Below are 10,222 nucleotides of genomic sequence, written 5' to 3' on the forward strand. Positions count from 1 at the left end.
TATAATGAGAATTTAAATATATCTAAATATAACAATAATACGAAAATTGAGTTATAATATATATTACAATAACACTTTTTATGCAAAGAATTATGTTATGGAAACTTCATTATATAACACAAATAATGTGCTATACTAAAGTGTAGTATAACACAAAAAATGTGTTATAGTAAAGTGTAGTATAACACAAAAAAAGTGTAATACTACAGTGTAGTATAACAAAAAAAAAGTGTTATAGTATCGACTATAAATAACATAATTCAACACTTATCTATATATTAAAATAACACAGAAATTGTGTTATCGTTGACAGTACAATAACACATCTGTATAACACTGGTAAAGTGTTATGTGAAGTACCCTGACCTACGATAACATAGTCTGTCTTAACACATCATAAAGTGTTATCGTAGGTTTCGATAACACATTTTTGGTGTTATTAAAAGCATTTTTTCTTGTAGTGGTTATTACAATAAGCAAGACACCCCCACACTTTAAGATAACCGATGTTTGGTTTCTTTCCTTTCCATAACTCATATGGAGATATATTGTTTTTCTTCATGAGAATATGATTCAAAATATGTTTTAAACACATTAAATGCTTCATCTGTGTTCTTATGCAAACAAACATATATGAACCTAGAGCAATCATTTATCAAAGTAATCAAATATCTACTTGCTCCTCTAGTCAACATACCATTTAGTTTGCATAAATCAATATGTATCAAATCTAACAAGTTAGAATTTCCATTAACTCAAGGAAATGATTTCTTTACCATTTTAGATTTTACACATAGCTTACACTTATCATGCTAAACATTATTACAATCAATCAATCCACATTTAATTATTCTTTTAATTGTGATAAAACCAATATGTGCAAGTATAACATGACATAAAGTAATAGAAATTGAGTCAAGCAAATAACAAGAACTAGAAGATTTATTGTTCATATCATCAATAAAGATACAAAGTTTGAACATTCCATCACAAGAATATCCATTCCCAAAAAAACACTCCCCTTAGACAAAGTAAACTTGTCGGATTCAATCACCACCTTGATTCCCGGTTTGCCAACAAAATTGCCACTTACAAGATTTCTACATATATCTAGTACATACAAAACATTAGTGAGTAGAACCTTCTTGCTGGATGTGAATAATAGATCAATTGTTCCATTGCCTTCAACTTTGGACATTTTCTCAATGTCCATTTCTATTTCAGGCGCATCCTTTCAAGTCTCAAAGGTTTTGAATAAAGATCTATCATATGTAACATGGATGGTGGCATAAGTATCATACCACCATCCTTTTACCTTTCCATGTATGACATTAATCTCATTTAGTGTTGCCACTAATTCTTCTTTGGTTGAATTCACCTTAGGCTCGTTACTGTGGCTCCTCTTGAGCCTGGATTCCCTTACAAAATGGCCCTTTTTGTAACACACAAAGCAAGATTATTTGAAACTCTTGAATTGATGTTCATTCTACTTAGGTCCAAAGGGTTTTTAATCTTTGCCTTTAGGCTTACTTGTTGGTAACATGTTTACCATATGCAAAGCGGAATGCACGGGGTGCTGGGCCTGAGAGATTTCAAAAAATTTATTCAAAATTTTTTAAATAACGGATTCATTAATGTACATACATTAATCAAAACACATACAAAGATTAAGAATATACCAGTTGACGTCTATCAAGAGTCCTTGCAATCTTTTAGTATTTAAATAATGAACATCCAATCCAAGTAATCTTCATGTACTCAGACCACGATTTTTCAAGATGATCTCTACACTTCAAGATGCGTGTGGGCACGTAGAGTAATGGTGAGATTTTTAGTGATTTACAAGATGTACTCAACACATGAGATCTTGGAATTAGGTCTGAGAGATTGGTTTTCAAGCTTAGAGAAAAGATACGATAAATTTCTCTTTATGAAAAATGTGAGTCTCAACTTGAAAGTCTCTAGAAACACTTTTTTATTATATTGTTTTATAATTGAATTAAATTAAAAATTCAAAAATCAAAATTTTTTTACTATTAAATTTATTAAATAAATAAAATAACCCTAGAATGAGTCTGTGACTCTGTTACGCCAGTGTAATTGGCATGTGACACATGTCTTTTTCTGGGCATGTGTCTTAACCATTTTATTTATTAATTATCTAATAATCTATTGATTAAAAAATGATAAAATATATTTAAACTGATAATCAATCTTATCAGATAAATATTTGAATCATCTGAATAAATTTATGAACCAATTCAAATCCAATTTGAATTATCATATTTATTTTTCACATTTTAAATAAAGAAAAAATTAATTAATTAATTCAATATTAATTGTTTTATTATTTAATACTAATTTTGAAAATTATAACAAATATATATTTAATTATTTAATTTTGAAAATTAATTAATTAATTAATCTCAATTACATATTTTCCCCAAAGAATAAATTTCTTGCAAATATGTCCTTCCACTCATTAATCTCGGTTTCAACTCTTACTTTGAATAGTGTAGATAGAGCCACATTGAGAACCTATGGACCTATAATTTCAAACTCCAATAAATTTAGATTATCAATTAAATATTTTTAATATAATAACCTTAATTTATTAAGCTCAGTATTATTATACAAAATATATGAGACTGCACTCTTGCAATTATAAACATTTATTTATAGATGACATTTTTTAATAAAAAATAATTCATCGATTTAATCATTACATACAATTCATTCATCTATTAATGGTTCATAATTCAAGTAGGGATAAGATCACATTTTTAATTAATTCTTGTTTCCGTAAGTACCAATTACTTTACTAGTGAATGTTAATTCATAAACTCATTTATGAATTTGAGCTCAATAACCTTTCAGTTCCAAAATTTAACACTTACGAGAACCATTATTCAATTCCTCTCAAAAAGGTATAGATTCCATATCTGTATACTATGTCCCCAACCACTTACATCAATGGGTCCCCAAAACAAAAGTTTTCAGCCTGATCATTTTGACAAACCATAACGAGTGAATCAAATGACTCAAATGACATAAACATGAGTTCATAACAATTATAGGAAAGAAATCAAGTTGTGTATGGTCAACTTATTGATATCTTTAATTAATACTTATAAAACAAAAATGATATTTAACTAAGTATTAATAATATATCTGGTCCAGTTCTTTATAATCACATTATACAAAGTACCACCATTAAAATGTTCTACTACATTAGTAATCCAGATCTAGATTACATGTATTCATAATACTAGTGAACTGTACTAACAATATTTAATCAAAAGATTCCATGTAACTATGTTTACTGTGAACTATTTAAATTTGTATTCCCTACAATCTTATTCCTCTCGTACCAGTACAAGATTGTAGCCCCAATAACAAATTTGAGAATTTTATGATATTCATATCGTATTATTCAAATAATAATAATAAACAATCATTATATGCAAATATTCATTTCATAAAAAACATTTCCCAATACATATGTTTTGAATGGAACCATTCCTAACATTACCCATTCTTTTTCCTTTGTTGTTGTTGGGAGATTTAGCCACCACATTGGCCTTAGAAATCTCTCCATTAGACTCTTCTGTTAGTATGGATTGTGTAAAACATAGTGTTTACGCGGTTTTTCGCCAACAGTGTATTAAGAAATAATAATGTATATTAGTGCTTAATAAATTGTAATGAAAAATAGATGATTTCACCTACGAACACAGAACTTTTACACGGTTCAATGGTTAAATTCCACCTAGTCCATGAGTCTATATTATTACTGTTTCTCTCTCTATTTTGGCAGAGTATCAGTATTACAGAATAATGGTCCCTTTCCCTGTCCAATATTCCCAGTATTTATAAGGGAATTCCCTGGATAGGTTTGGGTAACCGCGTGAGTCAATCACGTATTTACATAATTATTACATTTAATACAAATAATTCCCATTTATAGTGGGATACGATCTGATCACAAAGTAAATGCAATCCTAATATCTAGGATATTAAATATGACAGCTTGGTCATAAATATACGTATAAAGGGATCCTGAATCACTTGGGATCTGCGGATATGCAATATACTAGAACTACCACGAGCTGGATATCCCCTCCAAGCTCGTGCTTCAACTGCTGTTTTAATATTCTGAGCTCGCGCTTCACATCATTCATATCCGTAGCACGGGTTAAACCCAAGATGCCTAACTCCATGCATGACCACATGAAATTAGTATTGTCCACGCGGATATTAAGCAGATATCATTCGCTTGGTTATTTCTCTATATATTTATTTGCCAGCTTTACCTGAGCTGAGTGGATGAACTCGGGCTAAAATTAGGGTACAACATTTTCCCCCCAAGCTCCTTCTCATGTATGAAGTCATCACTTTTTGACCTACACAATAGGGGCTTTTAGACTTCCGTTACACAAAACCACGCATGCCCATTACTTGAGTACTGGACACGTGGTGTACCGCAATTGGCGTCTGTTCGAATTTCGAGGACTGCAATAATTGTCTTGTCACCCTTTTGCCGCCATTTGGTCTATTTAACCTTGGCCCTTGGATCTTGAACTAACCCAATTGGATGGCCCAGATTAATCTACACAATTTACGTATAAAATGGATGGCCACAGTTCAAACTTCACCACCTTTCATTTAAAAAATTTCCTTTACTGCACTTCCAAGCCTTTCTTCTTTCCCAGAAATCACCAAAAACTGTTCATCGTACCCAATCACTCATAAGCTTTCCAGGAACTTCGCGTCGCTGAGTCTACAACTTACCGTCGAAGAACACACTGTAAATGTCTCTTTTTTTTTTTTTTTAATTTTTTTCCCTTTTTCTTTTTTATCAAATGGAATTTATGTTCTTCACCACGTTCATTCGCAATACTCATTGTAGTTACTGTTAGGCTACTTCTAAATGTTCTTAAGGAATATGTTTTGACTTAGGTTTGACGGGTGAATCAAAAAATGTTTTAGAAATAAGACATTCGTAAAACTGGGGAATTTATGGGTAAATCTGGGTAACCCTAATGGTGCATTAATTTAAAGAATACCTATTTGGGGATGAGGGAAATGAAGGGTTTTTAGGATTAGAACCAGATAGCTTAGAGGTTACGTTTCTTGGGTGGTTTTGCACTATACCGCCTCCCAAGGAAAGTAGGGGTCTGGCATTCTGACATACGGATCCCTAAATATTAGAGGTATGTTAGGAAACTGAGGCGCGTAGCCTAGAATATTGCGTGGCATCACGTGACGGGGCTGAGGCTAACCTTAGCTCATATAACAAAAGTAAACCATTTCCCTCTTTGAGCTCTCGCGTCTAATTTCTAAATCCTCTAAGGTCGCCTACTAATTAGGTTGTTCTGTCATTAGGCGATTTGATTGCTCCTCAAAAGAAGAATGCCTTGAGTTCATCCTCCCAACAGAAGAGCAAGGGAAAATAGATCACCCCAGAATCTCCCATCCCGCACTTCGGGCCGGTGGTGGAGAAGGAGATCGTGGTCGACCCGAATGCGTACTTCAAGGCTAAACGTATAATTTCCAATATCACGACTCAAGGGAAGGTGAACAAAATTATGCTGAGCCACAATATAGAGGCCAGAATGGGAACTCTCTTAGCCTGACCTACGTTCGAAGGGGAACGGAGCTGGTCCCCTCTCTAAGATGACTTCGTAACTCCGCTCACCCCCTGGATCAGTACTTCGCAGATTTTTTAAATTACGTGAAGTTGACTCCATTTCAGCTCCCCCCAAATTTGTATAGGCTTTTAGCAGGGTTGAAGTATTTGTTCCTGAAACATGAGTGGGAGGTCCCCACTCTGGCAGGCATTGTTTATTTCTTCTGCCTCAAAGCAAGTCCCAACCAGAAAGGATGTGGTGACGGATTCTACTACATCACACAATTCTTTAACTCGGCCTCCGTCATTGAGCTTCTCAGTCATCCAAACGACTACAAAGACTTGTTCTTTATGCTTAAAGGATTCTGGAACTACGAACACCGCTACTTCAACCAACCTCGTAAGTCTTCTGTCCTTGTGAATTTAGCTCGTGACTTTCTATTCCTCTTTAAGATATATATTTTTTTGTCTTGATTGAATTTGTTTCTCGTGTAGCCATATTTCCGAGAATGATAAAATCTGTGACCCTCGGTGGTCAATATGACAAGCTATCTAGGCTTCCCCCCCTTGAGAAGGACTACCGCCAGGTCATGAATGACTTCACGATGCTGGCCTACCAGCTGATTGGCGAAGGCCAAACACTGGCCTTGAGGACCCGGGCTACCCTTCCGGTGATCCCCGAGCTTCAATCCTCTCAAGAGGCCTTGCCAGCCATTGAGGACGAGGGGGATGAAGAGGACGATGTGACTCTAGTGCAAAAATGGCAGGCTCTCGAGGCTGCTCGAGAACCCAATCCAGAATGCGTTGCGTCAGGGGCAGCAGCTGGCCCCTCCGGCCAAGGTAACCCATACCCCTTTAGGGAAATAGATACGGCTGTTGCCGATTATAGGTTAGTTCGTTTTAATCCAAACCAGCTCGTCCATCGTCATCCCTATAATCTGGATCGAAATATAACCCTGCTGCAGTGCGTAGACCACCTAGTGGTACGCCATGACAACAGTTATCCTGAGGACGCAATTGTAGTAGACAACACTTTAAACTTCAGATCCGCCGTTTTTTAAGAGTATGGGACTAACCGTAGGACTTGGCCTTCTCTGCTCCAGGGTGCATTGGCCCTTGGATTTAGACAGTATGTAGAGGAATCCAGCCCCGAGGAAGGACCTGAACCTGAACCCCTTAGGATCCCAACAATATTAGTCGTAGAATCCCCCTCTCCTCCATTAGTTCCAAGGCCGGAGGTCATGATAATAGACTCCTCCCCCAGCCCGAAGGGTAGGATCTTTGTTTATTTTCTTTCTTTATATATTTCTGACAGTCTTATTTGTGAACTAATTCCTTTTTGTTCTTTTCAGGTGAAGAGATGGAACAACCTGGATCTCCTGACCTCCGAACTTCTTTCCAGACTAAGAAAGCCGGCTTGGGCCCCGTCATAAAGAGGCTCAGGGTCACGAAGAAAACCCCCCTACAGTAGAAACACCTTAAGATTCCCTGCCAAGGGGACAGACATGAGCTCAAATCGGGAATCAGTTCTAGTGAGTTCTGTTACTGCTAAGGTTCCCTCTCCACCACCTCCACCTCGATTTTTACCTCCCAAGGCTCAAGTGATACAAGCTGAGCCCCCATCTCCTACTATCCCAGCTCCCACCGTCCGAATACTAGTGGATCCTCAGGACCAAGAGAAGATCCCTGAAGCCTTTTGGGGTATCATTTATGAGACTGCGAGCCATATGGTGGGGCACGCCTATAAGGCCAGCTCGAGGGATCTGAGGACCATTGAGGAGCGCAAGCTGGAGAATGTCATGGAATCAGCTATGGGGATGAACCTCACTGTAAGTTGTCTTTCCTTGGTGAAAAATTTCTTCTAATTGTGATCAAGGGTATATCTCTGACTTGTTTTGTTATTTTGCAGTCTGTCATGGCCCTGTATCGCAACATAGCCTGAGCTAAGGCTAGAAACGATGAGCTCCTGGCCAATCTGAACGCTGCCAACACTGCCCTGACTACTGCTTAAGAAGGCGAGCAGACTGCCAAAGCTGCCTTGGCGGCTGCTCAAAAGAGTGAGCATGATGCCAAGGCAGTTCTCGCCTCGTCCTAGGAAAGCGACCAGGCTGCAAAGACTGGATTGTCTGCCCTCCATGCTTAAACTGCACAACTTCAAGCCGAGGTTGATGAATCCAAAGCAAAACTACTCGAGGGCGAGGCTGCGGTCAAAGAAGAAAAGGCGGCCTCATCGTCGGCCATGGGATCCGTTCCTTGCAAGATTCCAAGCTCGGCTTGCTAGAACCGTTAAAGACTAGTGAGGCTTCTGGAGCAGCTGAGGGAGATGGCGAGGAGGTCACCTTGGCGGGGCGAGCTGATGGAGCTCAATGATAGGTCTTTTATATTTCTTTGTTATTGTTAACAATTTTTTTTATTAAACAATTGCCTTCGGGCTTAGTTCGAGGTTTTTTCTCCTCAGGATAATATTCTTGCGTTACTTCAATATTCATCTAGCTTGTTGATCCATTTATCTCTCCTTTTCTATCTTTCATGTTTATGAATCCTTAGACTTGTACTTTCAAGATTTTAGGAAACGATTTTTAGATCGGGATAGAGTTTATCAAGCTTAGTTATATCCATGTTTTGTGTGTTGATTTGTATCATACCTGTTAAAAATCAGGCCTTGAATGCGGTTATATCCAGGGTTTTTAATAATTTAAACTTAGTTCGTGTTAGGTTTATTGATAACTCGAGCTTTAACAAGCCCTTGATATTAAACAATTTTCCCAAATTTCCAAGTTTTTGACCTAGTTACGTCTAGGGTTTTAAATGACTTAAACTTAGTTCATGCTAGGTTTATTGATAACTCGAGCTTTAACAAGCCATTGAATAATCAATTTTTTCAAGCTCTAAGTTTTTGACCTAGTTACATCCAGGGTTTTGAATGAATTAAACTTAGTTCGTGCTAGGTTTATTGATAACTCGAGCTTTAACAAGCCCTTGAATAATCAATATTTTCAAGCTCTAAGTTTTGGACCTGGTTATGTCCAGGGTTTTGAATGACTTAAACTTAGTTCGTGCTAGGTTTATTGATAACTCGAGCTTTAACAAGCCCTTGAAAAATCAATTTTTTCAAGCTCTAAGTTTTGGACCTGGTTACATCCAGGGTTTTGAATGACTTAAACTTAGTTCGTGCTAGGTTTATTGATAACTTGAGCTTTAACAATCCCTTGAATAATCAATTCTTTGAAGCTCGAAGTCTTGGACCTGGTTACGTCTAGGATTTTAAATGATTTAAACTTATCAAGCAAGCTTAATTTTGCCAATCTCGGGTTATATACCCCCCCAAGTAACCAGAACGTAGAAACTTTCTTGGTTGCTTTTACAAACACTAGAACATGGACTCATACAATCTTAAAAATTATTTGATAATCCAAATATTATTTAATAAAATGGATTTTATAAATAAGCCTTACATTGATGGTGGGGCTATTAATAATATTTTTCAAATGTAGGACGTTCCAGGTCCGTGGGACTATTTCCCCATTCAGCTGAGCTATCTTGAAAGTTCCTTCACGCAAAACCTCAACAACCTGATATGGTCCCTCCCAATTCGTGCCTAAAATACCATCCTTGGGATCTTTATTTGCTAGAAATACCCTTCGGAGAACCGGATCGCCTAATTCAAATCTACGCGTCTTAACTTTAGAATTAAAATAGCGAGTGATTTTTTGTTGATAATGGGCGAGATGTAACTACGTTAAGTAGGTCCCTCATTCTTTTCTTGGTTGAACTTCCTTTGCCTATAGTGGCTACCATGGCTTTGACTGGAAGGACGACCTCGCTTCCAAGAGTTAAGGAAAAAGGAGTATGTCCAGTTGAGGTTCTGTGAGAAGTTCAGTAGGCACAAAGTACTTGTGAGAGTTGTTCGGGCCATAATCCTTTGGCTTCATCTAACCTCATCTTCGGGCTCACCATTAGGGTTTTGTCCACAGCCTCGACCTGTCCATTGCCCTGCAGATATGCTACTGAGGAGAAACTCTTAATAATGTCGTATTTTTCATAGAAGTCAGTGAAGAGATCACTATCGAATTGTGTCCCATTGTCTGACACGATATTTTTAGGAAGCCCAAATCACGAAGTCTAGGAATCTCTTTGAAGTGATGGTTACCAAAGGTTTGGCTTCTACCCACTTCGTGACATAGTCAATCGCCACCACCGCGTAACGAATTCCTCCCTTTCCCATAGGTAGGGACCATATTATGTCGATTCCCCATACCACGAATGGCCACGAGGATGAGATCATCGTTAGCTCAACTGGAGCAACTCGGGCAACTATGGCGAAACGTTGGCATTTGTCGCACTTCTAGACATACGAGATTGAATCTTTTGTTAGAGTGGGCCAAAAATAGCCCTGCCTTAGTATTTTCAGTGTTAGGTGTTTCCCTCAGTATGATCTCCACAAAAACCTTTGTGCATTTCTTACAAAATGGTTTTAGCTTCCTCGGGCAGAACACATCGTAGGAGAGGCAATGAATGACCATTTCCATACAACGTCCCATCCACTATCACATACCACGGAGCTTGATATAGTATTTTTCTTGCATCCTTTCT

The sequence above is a fragment of the Humulus lupulus genome, chromosome X, assembly GCF_963169125.1.
Source record: "Humulus lupulus chromosome X, drHumLupu1.1, whole genome shotgun sequence".
Taxonomy (NCBI): Eukaryota; Viridiplantae; Streptophyta; class Magnoliopsida; order Rosales; family Cannabaceae; genus Humulus; species Humulus lupulus.